The following is a 22,728-nucleotide window of genomic DNA, read 5'->3' as shown; positions in this document are numbered from 1 at the left end:
AAGATTACTGGGCTGCTGCTAATTTGCAAAAATAACTCAGGAGATTTCTTGGAAGCAAAGGCATGCTGATCCCTTCAAAGAATATTTGTGAGAAGTGGTGTGAATATGTGTGCTATGGGGAGGGCAGTGTGCAGAGAAATTAAATTCCAAGTTGCAGAGCTATCCTGGAAGTTTTTACACACTGGGTCTAATCTTCAAGTAGAGCTTGGATGGAGGTGAGGAGGTAAAGTGTGGGGGGGAAGTGATCATTCTAAAATTTATATACATTTCTAAACTGACCTACTTTTAAGAAATTTTTAAACTGCACACACACAAAAATGAAAGTTTACATTCAGCAAGAAGTTCTATGACATCTAATTATGAGAGCAAATGTTACTGAATTCATTTTAAAAATACAACACTGTCCATTTTATAATCTATGGGAAGCATTTTCTTCTCAAGCCATGTTCAGTATGCAACAGGAAGCCCATTTTTACCCCAGAATATATGTTAGTGGAAAATGTGTCATGTCCTTATGACATTGAAAGCTTAAGGACTTTTAAAGTCCCTACATTACTGTTTTCTCTTATTTTTAACATCTAATTAACCATCAATCTAAACCAAGATCATTTTCAACATATCCTAAAGGTGTCACTGACACTTGTACAAAGGAAATTTTGGCAGAGTACAAGGCATCCTTTTGTATTCTAGAATGTTCATACCAGCTTTTACTGAAAACAGAGTATGATAATAGGATCCTGAGAGTAAAACAAACACACACACACACACACACACACACACACACACACACCAGGAAACAGACATTGGTACTGATTGTGTGAATCTGAATTTGGTTTTATTGCTTTCAAGCTAACTCAGAATTAATTCTAACTAAAAATGAACACACATGGTTGTTTTCAAAAAGATTTCTAGTGATGTATTTTTCATCAAAGGAATGGAATAATTTCCATTTACTAGATGTAACCATCTTGTAGACAAGAGCAAGGACTTATTCATCTCTCAATTTCTACTAGAAATTAGTATATTAACCTACCCTTCTATTCAATATCATCTGACACACAGTAGATATCCAATAAATGTTTACTGAATAAATGTATTAGCATATTATTTGTTTGCAATTGTCCACTTCTAAGAATGTTTTAAATTGGTTGCATGAATAGGCTAAACACTAACTTGGCAGCTTTAAAAATATGATTATCAAGATTTTACTTTCTTAGATATAACCAATTTTTGAAGCCCTAAAGAATATGGATGGGAATTTAAGAGATTTTTCCAGGTGACTAAAAAAGTGACACTTTCCTTTACATACACCAGGCAAAACTTTTCCACACCTACTTTTGTGTAACCAAATGCTTTCAAGTAGTAACCAAACATTCCAAAGAGCCTAAACTGTCTGAGTATCAGAGCAGAAGATAGCTGGGTACACGTTTTTGAAAATCACTAGGGCTTACACCTTAATTACATTCCCATTAGCACATACCAGATTTCACAGCTACAGGACACGTGGGTCTTGCTACCAGATTTTTCCCTCAAAGAGGACCTGTCTGAAAACAGATCAAGATCTGCACTGTCAACTACTATAAGTGGGATGACTAAATTTCTGACTTGACAATAGGGAAATCATGATTTAACATATAGACTTTTATTTTGGGAAATGATGGAATAGAGCATGTAGTAGGCTGTCTTGAAAAATCCAGAATATATGGTTTTTCATACTTAAGAGGAAGGAGAAGAGAATCTAAAGCAGAGTAATAAGTAAAAATTAAATTTGATGTGAAAGAACATAACATAAACAATGTTTAAATGCATGGGGAAATATTTGCCACACATTTAACAAAACAAACAAACAAAAGGATTAATTTTAATGACATAAAAAGAACCCTTACGAATCCAAAATTAGAAGACAACCATAGAAAAATGGGCAAATGTTATCACAAACAATTTATAAAAGAAATACAAAGACCAAAAAATTTTGGAAAAATGCTCTAAACTCATTATTCATTTGAGAAATACAAATCAAAGTAATAAGGACCTACACTTTCTCACTCATCCAATGGGCAAAAAGTTAATAGGACTTACGATATTACATGCTGGAAAGAAGACAAGGAATGGCTCTCTCAACACTGAGGCTGTGCATTTAACTTGGTGAAGCTTTTGTAGAAGTCATTATAGTTATTTAGTCATCAAAATGACAGTTCTTAACATGTCAACTCTGCAATCCTATTTCAGGGGCTTTATTCTATAGTAATACTTGCTCACTTTTAGAGAGAAGTATGTTCACTGATGCTCTTTAGAGGATTGTTTGTGACAGCCAAAAGATAAGAATACTTCAAATATCGTCAAAGGGAGGATCCCAATAGTAAACTTCTGAACTTCTGACATGGCCAACAGGGCAGTTATTAAACTAAAGGAGATAAAGTCAGGGCAGAAGTTATCTTTAGTGAGGAAGTAAGTGATTGGAAAAGGGTACAAGGGTCTTCTGGGGTACCCAAAATGATCTGTGCCTTTTCTCAGGTGCGGGTTACAGAAGCATGATACTTGGCAAAATTCATTGGTGTACACATGAATGTGCATTTTTATGTACTTAAATAGACTATTGTTTAAAAAATAAAACAAAAAACAGATTTGGGAGACACCATGCTTTAGAGGACCATACCGAGAAGGAGCTCTGAGTTCCAGCTTCTTTCTGTCTAAGCTAATTTGGGACCTTAGATAAATCACCTGAGCTGAATCACAGCTGATTCATGTGTAAAAGTTAGGATAACTATATTCTGTTGAAAGATACCTAGGCCCAATCATTTTCATTTCTAGGCTTTCTGACTCCTTAAACCATAACAGTTTAAGATGATTTACCTCCATAAATTTCTTTTATATATCCCATTTTCTCCATTCTCACTCCCATAATACTGATTCAGGCCCATATTTACCTTCACTGGGCTATTTCAAAAGTCTTCAATTTTGTCGTTGTATCTCTAGTTCTGCCCCTTTACAATACATAAAAAACCTCTTTGATTAGAGTATCTTTTGAAAGTATAGCACAGATCATATCACTGCCTTTTTCAGAAACCTTAGAAAGTCCTGGGCATGGTTCACAGGACCCATCATCTAAAAACGTAAGTTTGCATAGCTTATTAGCTGGCTATTCTTGCACAAGCCATTAAGCCCATGAAAGTCCATTACCTCATGTGTAAAATGAGAGTAGTAATGGGGCCTTCTTCACAGAGTTAATGTAGAACAGACTTTTAGTTACTGATGCTTCCAGTCCTAAGTCACAATGAACTTCAGCAGCTACGGGCCCAGAGTAAAGGCAGGAAGAAAATCAAGTGCCTTAGCTACCTTTACTTGACTCTTTCTAATCAAGACAGAGAACAAGTTCTGATCAAGATGGCAGTGTAGGTAAACACGGTACTCAGAACCTCTCACAAAGCATCAATATTACAACTAAATTACAGCACAACCATCATAAGAATGTCTGAAATCTAGCTGAACAGAAGTCCTATTTCTAAGGATATAAAGAAGAAGCCTCATTGAGATTGGTAGGAATGGCTGGTCTCAGACACACATGTATGGTTAAAAACCAGGAGGATGCCCTTGTTGGTTAGGTCATCTGAAACACCAAGGTTGCAGGCTCAATCACTGGTCAGGGTACATATGGGAAGTGACCAATTGAGTGCAACTAAGTAGAAGAGCAAATGCTTCTCTCCCTTTCCTTCTCTTTCTCCCCCTCCCTTTCTCTGTCTCTCTAAAATAAATTCATAATAATAAATTGACTATCATTTATATAAATAAATAAAAAAGTGGAAAAGAAAAAAAAAGCTAGGAGGGATACCTCAGTCGCAAAGGTCACCCCTAAGGCACGAGGGGCCCAAGAACCACATCAGAACTCCCAGCCCAGCGTTTCAGGGCCAGGAAAAAGTCACCATAACTTCTTATTTTAAAATCCAGGGTGTGGCTGAGTGAGAAGGAGGGCTTTTGGAGTCCTATGTGTTCCTCTTAAAGGGTTTAAATACAGACTCACTCAGATTCACTTGACCTGAGCTATAGCACTGGAGCAACATCCCAAAAGGTGCCAGGAACACAAAGGGAAGAACTGAATCGTATGTCTTCAAGATGAGGACTGGAGGGGCATCTTTCTTCTAGAGAGAAGTTCTGGCAGAGTCCATTGTTCCTTTGCTGATCTCTCTCCCTACAGAGCTAGCAGGCTGGTGCCATAAATGAGTCTGCACCAAACTGGCTAACACTATTTGCCCCACTCTGGTGATTCCCTGAGACCTTGCCCCAGGCAACTTGTGGGCCTACCTGAGCCATTTCAAGTGGCTTTTCCATATAAATGTGTAGGAATATGCTATGAAGACAATGCAGAGTTAGGAAAACAATTAGAGAAAGCAAGGCATCCTAGAGCAAAAACCCTGAGCAAACAAGAGTCCAGAGATCTCTCTGACCCTGTGCTGAAAACAGCAAAACAACGGGATGAGATTCAACAACAGAATTGTTTATTCCATACGTAGGTGGGACATAAAAGTGAAACTGAGAGACATTGATAAGGGTGTGGTGGTTACGGGGGGGGGGAATGGGAGAGGGAAAGGGGGAGGGGGAGGGGCACAGAGAGAACAAGATAGAGGGTGACGGAGGACAATCTGACTTTGGGTGATGGGTATGCAACATGATTGAACGACAAGATACCCTGGACTTGTTATCTTTGAATATATGTATCCTGATTTATTGATGTCACCCCATTAAAAAAATAAAATTATTTAAAAATAAAAAAGTAATAAGATCAACAATTCTATTGGTTTTACTGGCTATGTATCTTGGGAGAAAAATAAAAATCAGTTCAGTAAAAAAAAAAAAAAAAGAATTGTTTAGGCTCTCAGAATAGAGATTAGCAGTCTGCATTTTCCTTGTCTTTTACTTCAACCCCGTGGAAACTTCTGATGTTTGTCTCCTTGAATTATTTGTGGTGGCTAATAAATATCTGAGTGAGGCTGGGGATGGGGCTTCAGTCCTTCAGTCTGCGGACCAGGGCTGTTGCTTCCCCTCGGCCCCTTGGAGTATTTCATCTGGTCTCCGGGGAGTTCATTGTTGCCACAAAATACATGGCTTCTCTTGGCTCATGCTTCAAACTTTTCTAAAACCTCTCAAACAAGCAGTATCTGACCTCTCTTTGTAACACATACCTCTTGCTAAGTGGCTCCAGGCCTGGCACCAGCTGCATTCAGCCTCAGTTTGCAGCTTGGTCTCTTCTAGCTACCACCATGCCCAGCACAAATAGCAGCCATTTACAGATCACTCTGTAGCTTATAATAGGTGGCCCAGGCAGGGCACAGGTGGTGGCTGAGTTTGCAACTGTCAGGTCTTAGAGTCAGTGAACCTAGTGGATAGCTTTTGACCAAACTGGATTATAGCCAAATCATGTCCATGAGTGACACTCAAAGGATTGACTCAGAAAGCACCACAGCCCTACTGAAGCAAGTCCTACTCCATGGGGTCAGCCTCTACACAGCAGTTCCTCCACTGCAGTCAAAGCTGTTCCTTCCAGCCAACTAGCCTGGCATCAACCCCCTCATCCAATCCACAATGATGTGCCAACAGCAATCAAGGCTCAACCACAACAGAACAGTGCACACAACCTACACAAGGGTCACACCTGGAGCACCCAGCCTGGGGGCCTTAGAGGACACCTACTACATAAGGCTAGTCAACAAAGTCTGGGAGATGCAGCAGCTCTACCTAATACATAGAAACAAATACAGGGCAGCAGCCAAAACAAGGAGACAAAGAAACAAGTCTCAAATGAAAGAACTGGACAAAACTCCAGAAAAAGAACTAAATGAAATGGAAGCAAACTACCAGATACAGAGTTTGAAAAAGGAAGGTTACAAGGATGCCCAAGGAACTTAGTGAGAACTTCAACAGCATAAAACAGGACATGGAAACCATAAAAAAGAACCAGGCAGAAATGAAGGATATACTAAATGAAATAAAGAATAAATTACAGAAAATCAACAGTAGAGTAGATCAAGCTGATAATAAAATCAGTCATTTGGAAGATAAGGAAGCAGAAAACAATTAGAAAATCACAAAGAAAAAAGAATCCATAAAAAATGAGAGTAATATATGGAGCTTCTGGAATAACTTCAAGAATATCATTTGCATCATAGGGGTACCAGAAAGAGAAGAGAGAGAGCAAGAAATTGAAAACCTACTTGAGGCCCTGGCCGGTTGGCTCAGTGGTAGAGCATCAGCCTGGCGTGCAGGAGTCCCGGGTTCGATTCCTGGCCATAGCACACAGGAGAAGCGCACATCTGCTTCTCCACCCCTCCCCCTCTCCTTCCTCTCTGTCTCTCTCTTCCCCTCCCGCAGTGAGGCTCCATTGGAGCAAAGATGGCCCAGGCTCTGGGGATGGCTCCAGGGCCTCTGCCTCAGGTGCTAGAATGGCTCTGGTTGCAACAGAGCAATGCCCCAGATGGGCAGAGCATTGCCCCCTGGTGGGCGTGCCTGGTAGATCCCGGTGGGGCACATGCAGGAGTCTGTCTGACTGCCTCCCCATTTCTAACTTCAGAAAAATACAAAAAAAAAAAAATAAGAAAACCTACTTGAAAAAATAATGATAGAAAACTTCCCCTAACCTGGTGAAGGAAATAAACATGCAAGTCCATGAAGTGTAGAGAGACCCAAACACAGTGAACCCAAAGAGATGTACACCAAGACATATCACAATTAAATACAAATGGTTCAAGACAAAGAGAGGATCTCAAAAGCAGCAGGAGAAATATAGTAAGTTACTTACAGGGAAGCTCCCATAAGACTTTCAGCTGATTTCTCAACAGAAACTTTGCAGGCCAGAAGAGATTGGCATAAAATATTCAAAATTATGAAAAGCAAGGACCTACAACCAAGATTAATCTACCCATAAAAGTTATCATTTAGAATTGAAGCACAGATTAAGAGCTTCCCAGAAAAGAAAAAGCTAAAGGAGTTCATCACCACCAAGCTGCTATTAATAGACATGTTAAGGAATCTTCTTTAAGAAGGAGAAATCAAAATATGAATAAAATGGCAGTAAATACATATCAACTAATAATTATTTTAAATACAAATGATTTAAATGCTCCAACCAAAAGACATATGGTGATTAAATGGATAACAAAAAATACCCTTACATATGCTGTCTACAAGAGACTTACTTCAGATAGAAAGGTACCCACACAGACTGAAAATAAAGGGATGAAAAAATATATTTTATAAAAACTGAAACAAAAAAAAAAGCTGGGGTAATAATAGTTATACCACACAAAATAGGTTTTAAAATACTCTTTAACAAGAGACAAAGGGCCTAGTAACTCCACTTCTGGATATTTATCTAAAAACCCAAAACACTAAATAAAAAAAAATGTATATATATCCATATGCTCACTGAAGAAATATTTGAAATAGCCAAGATATGGAAGCAACCTAAATATTCACCAATAGATGAATGGTTAAAGAAAAAGTGGTACATATATAAAATGAAATATATCTCAGCCATAAAAAAGAAGGAAATCTTACCATCTACAACAACATGGCTGGACCTAAAGGGTAGGTATTATATTAAGTGAAGGAATTCAGTCAGCGAAAGACAAATGCCAGGTCATTTCACTTATATATGGAATCTAAAGAACAAAATAAACAAGGACAGAAACAGACTCATAGACACAGAGAACATTTTGACAGTTTACAGATAGGAGCGGGATTGGGGGGATGTGTGAAAAAGGTGAAGGGATTACAAGTACATATTGGTAGTTACAGAATAGTGATGGGGATATAAAATATAGTACAGGAAACAGTCAATAATATAATATCTATATATGGTACCAGAAGGGTACTAGATTTATTGGGACAATCACTTCAAAAGTTATATAAATTTCTAATCATGGGGTTGTACATCTGAAACTAATATAATATTATACACCAACTATAATGAAAAATTTTAACCTGTAAAAACAAAAAGACAGAGAATACTTCTGGGCAGTCTGAGCTTCAACACAAAGCTGTCCAGAAGGACAAAAAGTGAAAAGGATCTTGCTTTTTGCAAGGTATACCACAGAGAGAGAGTGACACCCTCTAGCAAAGCACAATAATTGTTTTTGTTCAATAATAGTTGACACACAATAGTATATTAGTTTCATATGTACATCATAGTGGTTAGACATTTATATAATTTATGAAGTGATTCCTCTGATAAATCTAGTACCTACCTGACACTGTGCATAGTTATTACAATATTGTTGACTAGAGTCCCTATGCTATAAAGGACAATGGTTTTAATTAGTGGCAAGCCCCAGCCTGGAAGATCTTTAGTATTCTCTGCACACACCTAAGGTTGATAAGAACTGCTTAACAAAGACCTGTCAAAAAATCAGGAGAAGCTAAAATCTTTCGGTTATACTACTGAGATAATTTAGGATACATTAGTCAGTGCTTCTCTGCTTGTTCAGCCTAGGTAAGAGTAATTATGGAGATGAATGAAAATGGCCAAATTCAACAATAGCTTGCCAGTAGAACCACTAGATTTGTATGGGATGATATTTAAATCAGCATGTGAAAAGAATATGTAGTTATGACTTGTTGTTTTTCAGACTTTATGATAAGCTCTGAAGCAAATTCAGATCTTTGCATTCATCTCAGAGGGAAAGCCTGGTTCCTGTGCTTCTTAAAATCTCTATCTTGCCAAATATGAAGGCCACTCATCCAGGGGATGCCCCTCACATTAAATAACTCAAATGATGTTCAGGAATTAGTTTAGGAGAAAGAAGGTAGATTTTCAACTTGATCTTTCCTCTTCTAAGTGAATACAACCAAGCACTTCCCTGCTCTCCACCCAAAGCTTCTTTAACTAGAGGAGCAAAGATATCTTTGTTAACCTCACCCTGATCTGAAATCAAATTCCATGAAAATGGTCCACTTTTCTTTTTTTTTATTTATTCATTTTAGAGAGGAGAGGGAGAGACAGAGAGAGAGAAGAGAGACAAAGAGAGAGAAGGGGGAGGAGCTGGAAGCATCAACTCCCATATGTGTCTCGACCAGGCAAGCCCAGGGTTTTGAACCGGCGACCTCAGCATTTCCAGGTCGATGCTTTATCCACTGTGCCACCACAGGTCAGGCCGAAAATGGTCCACTTTTCATCCAATTGTGCACTTGTGCTCAATACCTTACTTCACATTGTGCCCAGCACATAACAGCCTCTCAGTAAATATTTGCTCTTATTTACTGAGGATTCACTAGAAGTAGTTACTCTTTCATTGCACTTGGTATAAGTGCAAATAATTGTTTGCTAAATAATTGTCTTCTTCACTAGACTGTGAGTGTCACAAGGCTAGGGTTGGAAATTTTCTTATTCAAAGTTGTCCTCTTTTTTTGTGTGTGTGTGACAGAGAAAGAGAGAGATGGAGAGAGGGACAGACAGACAGGGAGGGAGAGAGTGACAGAGAAAGAGAGAGATGGAGAGAGGGACAGACAGACAGGAAGGGAGAGAGATGAGAAGCATCAATTCTTTGTTGTTCATTGATTGCTTTCTCATATGTGCCTTGACCACAGGCCTTCAGCAGACCGAGTAACCCCTTGCTCAAGCCAGTGACCTTGGGCTTAAGCTGGTGAAGCTTGCTCAAACCAGATGAGCCTGCACTCAAGCCAGCGACCTCTGGGTTTCTAATCTGGGTCCTCCATGTCCCAGTCCAATGCTCTATCCACTGCACCAGTGCCTGGTCAAGCCACAGCTGTCCTCTTAATGCCTATCAGAATGCTTCACACTTATTAAGACTAAACAAATATTAATTGAAGAAAAGAACACCACGCATTAAGACCTATTTATTCATTTTCTTACTTAATCCCTAAACAACCTGTACAGTTAGAATTATTATTTTTCTATTTTACAGATGAGGAAACTGAGGCTCAAAGAGCTACAAAAACTTGCCTATGGTCACAGTCAGAATTCTGAGCACATGGTCTGACCTATGTTATGTTGTCTCCCATTTTTAAAGTCCTGTTCCACTACTTACTAGCTGTAGCCTGGAGAAGTTTACAAAGTTTTCCAGGCCTCAGTTTTCTTATCTATAAACAAAGAAGAAAATGGTATCTATTTTATAGATTGGTTGTGAAGTCTGCTTAATTTATATATGTAAAGCATTTGGTTATAGTGGTTGGCATTCAATCAATATTTAATAAAAGCTGCTACTCCTGTACTGTTGTTGAATATAGTATTCAGGAGAAAGTGACTGTAACTAGGGAATTCCACCTGCTAGAAGCTTCCCCACCCCCAAGATAGTACATTCCATTTCAGCAGTCAGACATATTGCTCTGGTCTTTCTGTGGTAGTCTCACCAGCATCGCTCACCACATTCCATAAACCAGCTTGCACATGAAAATTGTTTTGCTTAAAATTCAAATGAAGAATAAGAAAAGTATTTTAAAATTAACTGTGTAACACAAGCAATTGTTCAATTTGAAATACTACAATTTGCATGGCTTAAACTGAATAACTCACATTATCAAGAAAATTAAAAATTAAAAAAAACCCCAGAAAATCATAAAACTCCTAGCCTGTTATAAGAGAAAATTTTATTATCATGGTTTTATTTCAATAAATAATAAATGGATACCAGGAAATAGAATGAGAAAGAGAAAATGGTAAATTAGGCAATCTCTTTTCCCTGGGTTAAATACCTAGAGTGGTCAACATTTACACAACCACTTCACTTTCCACTGGTAGGACAGAAGACTCTGGACACACTCAGCCACAGACTACTACAAACAGCTAATATTCTTAACAACAGTGTCTAGGTATGCCTACTTCCTCTGATACAGCAGGGATTGTTGTACTGGTTTTAAGCTTGGCTGCAGGTTGGAATCATTTGAGGTGCCTCTAAATAAGAGTGATGCCTGCTTTCTCCCAAATTTCCATTCCGATTCAACTGATTATGAACACTGACTTTACAGCTGGTCTGCCTGGGTTGGATCTCATTTCCTGTACTTATTATTTGGACAAATTACTTAGTGTCCATATTCAAGTCTCATCATAATAATCGTAGAGTTCCTATGAAAATAAAATTAATACATTGTCTGATAGACAGTAGGTGTTCCATAATATTAGCTACTAGTTGTAGTAGTAATCAAGTGTTTTAATTACGTATTACATTTTGGTGTCATGGAAGAGAAAGACAGACTTGTAGAGTTTGCAACCCCATGTGAATGATATTGCTGAAATGGCAGCAGAGGTTTTCCATGCTTGAAATTCATGAAAATAAAATCTATTCACTGTAAGATATTACTTTGAGGTAAATCAGCTGATTTGAGGTTCGCCATCTGTAGCTTGTCTTGATTTTTATACATGGAGAAGTAAAAAATATAAATGTAACACATTTATATTAGAATAACCCTATTTATTTGTACCACACAATGGTCTGTCACTGCTAGTTTCCCCTCATTGAAAAGAATTCTAAGGATAGGACTTTGAAAAATCAAGTCATGTTAATCTTCAAATAAACAGAAATGTTGGGACTATGGAGAATCTTGTCACATTTGTCACTATTCCAGGGGGAGGAGGGATTGAGAGAGGACAGACAGTACTGTAGAAACTTTTCTGGGCTTTCTACCCACCTCTGCTTTCTCCTTGGTGTAGGAGGAGGATTGATTTAATCTGATAAGTAAAATTAGAATAAAATAAGTGCTCACTCATGGCTTAACTTCTACATTTGGGCTCAGGTCAGAATGTCATTGAGTTGAGATGAGCCTTTTTCCCTCACAAAGTGAGTAGAGCTTATTCAGGGCACAGGTACTGCTTTTAAGTGGCAGACCCACAGGCCCATCTTGCTCTTAATTTTTAGCTTCCCACTGAATTGTGACACAGGCCATCACTCTCAATTACACTGGTCGAGGAAGTAGTCTTCTCTGCAGACTCAATCTTCCCCATAGGTATCAAGGTGTAGATTTGGAGCTGGAAATGGTAGGAAGCCTCATTAGGCTTTAACCTCAAGCCATGTTCTTCAATTCAGTTTCACTTTTAATAAGCTAATAACATTACTTTCTTCACATGAATTTTTGTGTTTGTTTTCAGTTTGATGCAGAACTGAAAGGAGAAAAGAACTTATGCTGTCAAACCCTTACAAGCAGCAACAGTAACTATAAGAGTAGTATCTGAGTTTTCAAAAACACTTCTTAACAGATGTGGAAATTAAGGCTTTAAAAGAGTTTTCTGTGATTTACCCAGTTTCAAAGTACTAATAACAAGTGGCATATTCAGTACTAAAATCATAATCTTTGGTATTCTTTTTACTTCTTGCTCCTATTAAGGCTGGTGAGGTAAAGAATGTCCCAAGGTAAAGAATGACAGTTGCTTTGATAATTTTACTAAAGTAACAGAAGACAAAAACAAAATCTAAGAATCCTCTTACTCTGAAATTGAGTTTTACTGACCTAAAACAATTTATTTTCAGATAAATCTTTACCTAAAAATCAAGAAATTGAAAGAGAGCCTCGACAATATTTGAAACAAAGCTTAAATCACAGATAAAACATGATTATATTTTTTTTATTTGGATGGAGTGGCTTTAAGGGTGAGCTGGGATGGGGGACACAAATTTTCCCTGACAAGTAAGCAGGTGTCACAAAAAGTTTCTTTTTTGATTTCATGAACTGCTGGAGTTCAGATCTACAAAAACAATTATCTCATAGTTTCCCAGTCTCAAACTCCTTTTCTAGCTTGAGATAAAAGGATCCTCCTCTGTGTGTCAAGGAGAAGAGATATTGGATCACATATACCACTGGTTAGCTTGCTACAATCATGTAACGTTATTAGCAAGAGGAAGCCAGCTCCTCTAGGTGAGAGATACACTTTCTGCAGCTCAAATAGATCAATCATATGCCACAGTGCCAGTCAACTTGAAAGGATTATATAGGTTCGGTAATAACTAGCTCTGGTTCTGTCACTAATTAAGCAGGTGACTTTAGACAAGCTTCATCTCTGGGTCTCAATTTCTTCATTTTCTAAAAAGATGGAGTAAGACGAAATACCTCCAATTCTATAAGACTAGGATTCAACATCTACTACTAGCCTCAATGTTACCAACATGTGAGGCTGACTTACATATCATGTCAGCTGAGGGAAGAACGCCTAAAGACTTAGGAAGAATGAAGTCATAAAAATCAGTCCAAAGCTAGTCCAGTAGTTGGGGCAACTTAAGAGAGAGTATTCGTTCTTTTCTATTCTGGCTTTTTTGTGCCACTCTCAATCTTCTGTCCTCCTGACAATCCTTGAAGATGAAAAAATCCACACTGAGTTTTTATCAGATCTGAGAAAGAAAGAAGCCAGAATACCTTTCTAATTATCTGGTTATCAAGATATAATTTTATTTCTTGAAACTGTAATCAAATAAATATGCCCAAAGACTTAAGAAACTGAGTAGGGCTATTAGTCTAATCTTTTTAGTTTAATTTCATCCAAAGGAATAATAGACCCTTCTTTCCTTTGGCAGTATAATAATTGAGCTGACATGCTAGAAATAGCACACACCAAATTATAAAAATGGTGGCATTTTCTCTCTTTAAAAAACAATCAATGCTTTAATTTGGGAACTTCAAAGTACATGTGAAGTTAAAATATCAGCCTTGTGTTTCTAAGGTAAATCAAAGGGCTGGAATTGTTATAGAAAAGACTCCTTGTTCATTGTCCCTCTTCTAGGTTAGAAAGAAAACAAAGTACTCTGAGGCAGATGAGTGCTAATCTCATTTTTTAATTTTTCTTCCGAGTGGGCTTAAACAACTTCTCCTGACAACTCATTCCGACACAGTTCTTCCTTCTGTCTGACTAAAACTCTCCATCCTGTTCTGGAGGCTCACGCGTCCTCTTATTAATCTAGCTTTAGCAGTGCTGGAACTCTTCATTGTTTTTCATATTGTCAAGTCTCAATTTTGGTTACAGAAATTCTAAAGGAAAGCTTGAGAAGTTAGGGATCTATAATCAAGTTTAGATACAACCCAACGTTATCATGTCATAAGCTTCTTGGTGATGCTAGTCCACCTTAGCCAAATTCACTTCTCCTCTTTGGTTATTATCATCTCATCTTTAGAATGAAATTAATATGAAAATATATTAACAGAAATAATCACCACACCAATGCAAATTATTATTGAATCAAAAGATCTTCCTGCAGATATTGAACTCTTAGGATTCAATCATGATTGCAAACAGGAAGTGGCTGAAGATCCCTTTTTTCATATTGAACTATTTGTCATTCACATGAACTTTGGCAATACTGCTTACTAATGAACATAACATATTTAAGTGAAAACCTATCTTTTAGTACAGGTCTATTAGAGAAGGCAATGGAAATAGGACTATAACCACATCTGGGTGATCATTCTGGTATCTTAATTATCCCCAGGTTAGTTGCCCCCTCTTTCAGAGAGTTGATACCTTCCTTTCTTTGAGTATTAGTTTACCATGAAGTTGCTTAAAACAATGCATTCAATTTTAGTCATCATCTGGTTGGCCTCATGGATTCTTCCACTTTAGTGGAAGTATCTGAGAAAAGGGTTGGTATCTCTTATTCCTAAAAATTCAAGGGATATCAAATCAGAATCCAGCTGGAATCTTTTGGACAGGGACTTGGAATTACAATTTGGTAACGGTTTAATAATCTACTCTTTGGCCATAGAGTGTTGTCTGTCTGAGTGATATCACTGCAATCTAAGACAATCTGTGTAGTTGCAGCATCATTGAGGAAACATTTCCATAGGGAAATTATAAAATTTGAGAGCAAACACACTATGAAGAATTATGAGCTCACCTTAAGATAAAAACTGCAAAGCAGCCAGATCCACAAAGAAAGAGTTTTTGGTAATATCTACCCAGATTACAGATCTACTTCACAGAGGAGTTGGGACAGGACACCAAACTCCACCTATCAGTTTCCCTTAGACATTCATGAAGTTTCACCTAGTAAAGAGGCAAAGATCCCATTAGGGTTAGGTATTCTTTTCACAAGCACCAAGTTTGATATGTAGCTGCTATGAGGATATAATATGAATATCTAAAGTTTGACCTTGAGAAAAAAGTGAGGTAGTTAGTTGATCAACATCAGATAGTAAGTACCCAGTTTTGAACACAGCTCTATGCTGAGAGTGACAAGAGAATAATAGAGAAGATTAAGAGAAAGGAAAAGCAATTCTTCATGTGATCAACCAACAAAATTTCTTAAGCATCTGTTATGTGCAAGGGGTGATGACTGAGTTGAAAGGTTAAGACATATTTGTATGAACACTTACCGAATAGTTCAAGGTGGTCTAAAATCAATGTCAAGTGATTTATATGAATATAATAATCAAGGGGGTTTAGAGATACAAGTGAACAATTCAAACAAGGATGATTCAGAAGCCTTCCTGGGGAAGGTAGAACTTGTACTAGGTGCTGTCAGTTGGGCAGGATTTTAACAGGTGAAAGAAGAGAAACAGTATGCTAGCAAAAGCAATGCACTGAAGTAGGTGGGCACAGTGCCTATTTAGAGAAATAGAAAACTTATTTTGGTGATAAGCAGAAATAAAAGCTGAAAAGAAAGAGCCATACATTCAGAGTTCAGAAGGATACTAGAAATGATCAAATCCAAGGTCTGCTCACCTTATTCTCATACAAACATAGATTTTCCTAGTGTGACAACAATGTTCAATATACATTTTAGTAATGGATCCATATTTCTAATATCTACAGACATAATAATTGTAACATAGTAGAGATAGGCTTTGGAGTTGGAGGCTTGGTTAAGCTACTTGCTAGATGGGTATTATTTAATCTTTATTTCTTCAAATATAAAAATGGATAATAGTACATCTAAAGTAGAGGTAGGGACTGTGGATAGCGCATCGGACTGGGACGCAGAGGACCCAGGTTCAAAACCTGAGCTCGCCAGCTTGAGCGTGGGCTCATCTGGTTTGAGCAAGGCTCACCAGCTTGAGCCCAGGGTTGCCGGCTTGGGCAAGGGGTTACTTGGTCTGCTGTAGACCCCTGGTCAAGGCACATATGAGAAAGCAATCAATGAGAAACTAGGTTGCCGCAGTAGGGAATTGATGCTTCTCATCTCTCTCCCTTTCGGTCTGTCTGTCCCTATCTGTCCCTCTCTCTGTCTCTGTCACACACAAAAAAAGTAATAAAATAAAAAAATAAAGTGGAGGTAGGAAGAAAAAGAGAAAGAATGCTTGGAGACAAAAGGAAGAAGACTCTGCAAAGTGTATTGCTAAGGAAGGCTGAGGTGGAGATAATTTAAGGATGGAGAGGCTGTTAACAGCATCAAATGAAGCAAACAGGTCAAGGTGGTTGAGATATGCCAAAAGGTGATTTATTTCTACAATTTGGAGGTCACTGGTGAACTTTAAGAAGTCCCTTTTAGTATAAAAGAAGAGAGGCAGTTTGAAAACCATGAGGTTGAACGGGGATGAGAAAGAAAAAGAAAGTTAATGTGTAGTGAATTAGTGATGATAGAGAGGTGGGAAGAGGGAGTGTGGAAAGGAGAGCGAGAGGTAGAGAGAGAGAGAGAGAGGAGGGCTTTGATTTAAAGGGATAATGGCACAGGTTTGAGTGATGTAATGGCTACATGTGTATCTCAGCTTAGATCTGAAATAGCTTGAAGCTCCTGTAAGGACTTTCAACCATAGCTTTCCTCCTTGCCAAGATGCAGGGAATGGTGACAAAGTAAAAAGAAATTTCTACTTACAATTTATCTTCCCTCTTATTTTATTCTAGCACTGCATAGGAAGAAAATATTATAAGATATTATAAATCAATCTGCACATTTCTCTTAGAGAGAGAGAGATAAGGGACAGACAGGAAGGGAGAGAAATGAGAAGCATCAATTCTTCATGTGGCCCTTTAGTTGTTTATTGATTGCTTTCTCATATGTGCCTTAACCGGGGGGCTACAGCAGAGCTAGTGACCCTTTGCTCAAGCTAGTGACCTTGGACTCAAGCCAGTGACCTTGGGCTTCAAGCCAGTGACCTTTGGGCATAAGCCAGCAACCATGTGGTCATATCTATGATCCAGTGCTCAAGCCTGCGACCCTGCACTCAAACTGGTGAGCCCATGCTCAAACCAGCGACCTTGGGTTTTCGAACCTGGGTCCTCAGTATCCCAGTCAACTCTCTATCCACTGCACAAACTATCTGCACTTTTACAATACCATAAAATTGCCAGCTGAACAATTACAAGAGACTCCCTGTATATTAAAACCTCATTAGTTTGAACTACAGTAACTTGAAATTTATGCTAATTTAACCTGGGCTAGTTACCTTGTACTTAAAAAAAAGGGTTCAGTAAACAAACAGTGTGAAAAATATGTCAGGGGAGCTAATTTTGCCTTCCAGCATCCTATTTCACCTATTTTAAAGAACATTCTATTTTTTAAGAACTTTAGCCTATTCATTATTTGAATGCAAATTGATTGGGCTAATTATAGATTAGCATAGCATAATCTACTGCTAAAATCTTATGTAGGCAACAAATGCTTTGGTCTAACTGAATAATCATTAGAAATAAAACTGCAATTGTTTAAAGTTAGCTCACAGTTCAGATTAATGCATACCCCTTTTCCCCACCCTCATGAGTTAACTACAGTTCAGGAGGTATTACTCTAAATTAGCACATCACTTATGAACACAGTGGAAAAACTAGTAAGCGATCAAAAAAGGCCTTACAGTAACCAACGCAGATGTTTTCAAGTTATGCCCTAAATTCTATAACCCTCTCAATAGAAGGTTCTCTTACAGGTTATTTAATTCTTATTTAACAGACTAATCTATTATACCAAGTTGGAGAGCTATTCTTTTTTAAGTTCATAACTGATTAGGAGAAAAAGGACAGCTACTTGAAAGGATGCTAAGGAAAACCAGAAGTGACTGCAATCTGCAGAAAGGTGACAGGACATGAGTAAAATATCTCTAAATAAATTAAGAAAAAACACCAGTCTAGGACAATTTAGTGTGGACTTAAAAGACTTCTATTTATTAAAAAACCCTGAAAACTATAATAGAGTATTATAGTGCAGTATAACTAATGACTAAAATTTTACTTTTAAATGACCAAGCAAAGTTTAGATCATAATGACTATATGCCTTAAAAGGCAGATAAGTTTATAGTGGGGTAAACACTTAGTAAGATACATAAATGTCTAACCACTATGTTGTACACCTGAAACTAATATATGTAATATTGTATGTAAAGTGTAATTGAAAATTAAATTTATTTTTAAATGGCAGAGAAGTTTATACACACATACATATGATTCATAGCCATAATGGTTAACCTGAAAATGTGAAAAATGTTGAGGCTTAAAGAGATGAAGTTCATATTATCATATAATAACAAAACAAAAACAATTATTAAGTGATTAATATATGCAGATATCATGCTAAGCACTGTACCTGTATAGTTTCACAAAATTCTACTAAGAATCCTAGGAGATAGGTTTTACTTTCCTTATTTTTATTTTATTATTTTTTAAATTTTTTATTAATTTTAATTTATTGTGTTAACATGGATTCAAGTGTCTCACCGAATATAACTTCCTCACCACCCACCCCCATGCCCCCCTTTATACCCACCTTGCCCTTCTTCCCCTAAACACCCTCCCCCTTCCCACTAGGACTTGCTGTCCTGTTATTTGTATCTCTGTTATGTATATATAGTTTCACTAATCCGTTCACCTTCTCCCATCCTGTCCCCTCATCCCCCTACCCTCTGACTGCTGTCCCTCTGCTCCCTGTGACCCCGCCTCTGCCTCTATTCCATTTCTCAGTTCACTTTGTTCATTAGATTCCTCATATGAGTGAGGTATTTGATATTTGTCTTTCTCTGCCTAGCTTATTTCACTTAGCATAATATAATAGTCTCCAGGTCCATCCATGCTGTCGTGGGGTTTCCTTAAAAATTTAAAAATGGAACTAACTTTTGACCCAGCTATTTTTATTTTTAATTGAATTTATTGGGGTGACTTTGCTTAGTAAAATTATATAGGTTTCAGGTGTACAATTCTATAATACATCATCATTACATTACATTATGTGTTCACCACCCCAAGTCAAGTCTCCTTGCATCACCATTCATTCTCTTTGCATCCTCTTCTATGTCCCTCACCCCACTTTTCCTCTGGTCATCACCATGCTATTGTCTCTGTCTAGGAGGGTTTTTTTTTTGTTTTGTTGTTTTCGGCTCAATCCCTTCAACCTTTCACCCCAGCCCCACAACACCCCTCCCCTGAGACAAGTACCATATGATTTCATGCATATATGAAATCTAACGAACAAACTAAACTAACAAACAAAACAGAAACAGACTCATAGATAAAGAAGTAGGCTTTAAAATTGTTTCTGCTTTATTGTTGTCAAAAGTGAAACTCAGAGAGGTTAAGGAACCAACACCAGGCCACGAACAGAGATAGGCCTGGGATTAGATCTCAGGCCAGTTCCTTGGCTATATATTATGCCTTTAACAATGGTCCAGAAAATATAGTCTCTAAGAATCACTCTTTTCTTGAGGGCTCCAGGGGGCTGTTTTACTATATTTTTGTTTTCCAAACATGTATTTAACAAATATCTTAATTTATAAGCAGAAAGGCCTATGATCTAAGAGTCAGGTATGAAGTTATATGTTTGTAAACATGCTTCATGGTGTAAGTTGAATGTAAAAGTAATAGTAAAAAACTACAGAACAAAACAAAAACAAAAACACCATGAATGTGTCTGTTAGGCCCATCCCAAATTCTCAGATCAGTCTCTATATACTAAGGATACTATTTTCAAATGAATAGCCAAACAAAGAGATGAAATTTTAAAATATCAAAACATCAGTTAAGATCTGGTTCTTCTATTTCTTTCCCACTCATTTAGATTTTTAACATGAGAATAGGCCAATGGCACATGAAATGGAGGAAGGATTCCCACAAAAACTGTTATAGAGGGTTTAGGAAAATCTGACTGTCAGCTGTTCTAAGAAAGCTATGAGGGCATAAAACACGTAAGGGCATAGTGTGTACAGGGGTACACGGGGTAGGGCGAAAGCATTCATTCATGCAATTCCTTCTACCTAAATTGATGTTCTTTACTTATCTCTTCCTGTCTCAAGCCTAGCCATTTAAGAGCCAGCTATAAATATTACTTCTGTTTTAAAGTGTTGCACGATGCCCATAGTTGTTTTATTCCTCTTACACATTTACCACAGCACCAATGATGTTTATTCATGTATGTGTCCCCCATATCACCTCAAATTCCTTTAAGGCAGGGGACGCTCTTATTTCTGTAGTTCCAACAAATTCTAGCACAAGGCCTGCCGCATACTAGGCTCTGGGAAAGTGTTGACTCAATAACACTTGGCTTAAGAGAGTGCATTAACACCTAGCTTACCTGAAGGAGTATTTGTTCTCTTTCTTTTCTTGCTCGACTCCCCTCCATTCTCAATGAGGCCTTCTGTGACCAGAGGGCCGCTGGAACTACCAAACTGCAGGGGTTCGTTGTTGTTGGCAGGGTCAAAGGGCAGCTGGTTCAGTCCTAAAGAAGAAAAAGAAGTCAAAATCCAGACTCCATTAAGGACTGGGATGTCTCCAGATTTTATTATAAAACCACTAGAGGAAAACTCGAAATCTTAAGAGTTTAGGAGTAATCAGGGAATTCCTTAAATTAGTTGCCCTCTGTAATTTTTACAGACTTGTTGACAAGAAGAATTAAAATAAAGGGCCTTATAAGACTGTGGCTCTGTCATTTGTAAGATCCCTCCTGTTTCTGGGAAATTACCAGGTTTGGCCACAAGCTATCAATTATCTTCTACCTTGTCCCTTAGAGATAGGACCCTCTTTAAATGTGGCTATAGCTGGACCCACTCTTTGAAAAAGTTTAGCCACATTTTCCTGAGATTATCTAGACATTTTCTTTCTTTTTTTTTTCATTGTAGCAGTTGGTGAATTGATGGAGATATACTCATTAGCCTATCCTGATGTCAAAGTATCTTCCAATGATGATATAGTGGTTCCCAAGAAAGAAAACCATATTTACATAGCAAATAAGAAAAGGAAACAAAGGTATAGAACTTTCAAAGGGTCGTTATTTAGTAGTTGAAGTGTTGGGGAGTTATAACACAGGTTTGGTGAGTGCTAATCATTTCCTCTTCAAATGATGTCAGAAGCGTGGTCACTTTACTAGTAGTTATTGTACCACAAAAAAATGGCAAAAGGCATTTTATACTCTCTATGTCTTACATGATTGAGTCAGGGACAAGCAGAGATAGTTTGCTACTCCTCTGGCAGCGGCAGCACCTAGATTTTCAAGTGCTTCAATCAAAACTCCCTGAAATGTGGAATCAAAAGCTTTTTTAAAGCTTAATGTTAGGTGAGCTCTCCTGAGCCTTTTATCCACTGGTTCTCTATTGCTATTAGAGGAATCAGGTTGGCCTGCCATTGCTCAATCTTTAATCTTCAATTTTTCTATGACCCACAGCGATATAATTCTTGAGGTAATGTGAAATATCAATAAAAGCTTGGGATCAAGTCAGATAATGGTCAATCCAGCTTCAGTAAAATGAATGCTAGGGTTCTAACAAAATGGCTTTACAATATTTTTTTAAATAAAAAGTATCCCTATACTAATGTTTCAGCCCAGGTAACAAGTACCATTTTTCAACAACCAGACTCTACTTGAAACACCTCAATTAAGTGGCTTCTGGACCTTGTCAAATATTCTTCCTTTACATCATCTGAGCAACTAACTGAAATAATGAAAACATGCTTCTGTGTCTTAAGTCACCACTCACTGTATCATATCTATGTCCTATTAAATCCCTAACATAACTAGAACTAAAGAAACAAACACCAATTCCTGCATATTAAAAAACATTCAGATCACAACCAAGACTATTTTCAAATAACACTACATGTTTATATATACACCATGGAATACTATGCAGCCATGAAAAAGAAGGATCTCTTGCCTTTGCGAACAGGATGGATGGACCAGGAGATTATTATGCTAAGTGAAATAAGCCAGGCAGAGAAAGACAAATATCATATGATCTCACTTGTATGTGGAATCTAATGAGCAAAGTGAACTGAGGAATGGAATAGAGGCAGAGGTGGGATCACAGGGAACAGAGGGACAGTTGTCAGAGGGAAGGGGGTTGGGGAAATGAGATCGGAGAAGGTGAATAGATTAGTGAAATTATATATACATAACACATACAGATAACAGGATAGCAAGTCCCAGAGGGAAAGGGGCAAGGTGTTAGGGGTAGGGGGCAAAGGGGGTGTAAATAGGGACACGGGGGTGGGGGATGAGGGTGTTATATTCAGTGAGACACTTGAATCCATGTTAACACAATAAAATAAAATTAACAAAAGTAAAAAAAAAAGATGTTTCTTTCACCTAAGTAGGTCCAGAGTCAAATATGATTAGTGTACTATTCCAAACCTTTCTTGGTATTTCTTTTTGCAATATCATACTAACAAAGACAAGTTCTATGGAAGATTGAATGGTATATAGGAAACAGTATGGCTTCGAAGCCTGATATATCAGGGTCCAAATCCTGGCTCTGTCCTTTACTAGCTGGGTAGATTTTGGCAATTCTTATAATTTTCCCTAGACTTAATTTTCATAATGTATAAAGGGGGCTTTATAACATTGCAGGGTTGTTACAAAGGTAAATGTGTTATATATAACACTTTGTAT

The 22,728-nt window shown here is 37.7% G+C and overlaps 1 protein-coding gene across 7 annotated transcripts in view; it reads right to left on the bottom strand.

Annotated features, from left to right (window-relative positions):
* The window catches only part of ENOX2 (ecto-NOX disulfide-thiol exchanger 2), a 396,229-nt gene that overhangs the window by 228,045 nt on the left and 145,456 nt on the right, over window positions 1–22,728 (bottom strand). For all 7 annotated transcript variants that reach the window (XM_066249139.1, XM_066249140.1, XM_066249141.1 and 4 more), the window contains one exon: window positions 20,419–20,562. The gene's annotated coding sequence lies outside the window, so the exon portion shown is untranslated. The remainder of the gene's footprint in view (window positions 1–20,418; window positions 20,563–22,728) is intronic.

The sequence above is a fragment of the Saccopteryx bilineata genome, chromosome X (assembly GCF_036850765.1).
Source record: "Saccopteryx bilineata isolate mSacBil1 chromosome X, mSacBil1_pri_phased_curated, whole genome shotgun sequence".
In the NCBI taxonomy this organism is placed as follows: domain Eukaryota; kingdom Metazoa; phylum Chordata; class Mammalia; order Chiroptera; family Emballonuridae; genus Saccopteryx; species Saccopteryx bilineata.
The sequence above is the reverse complement of the archived record's forward strand: the minus strand, read 5'-3'. Positions and strand labels throughout refer to the sequence as shown.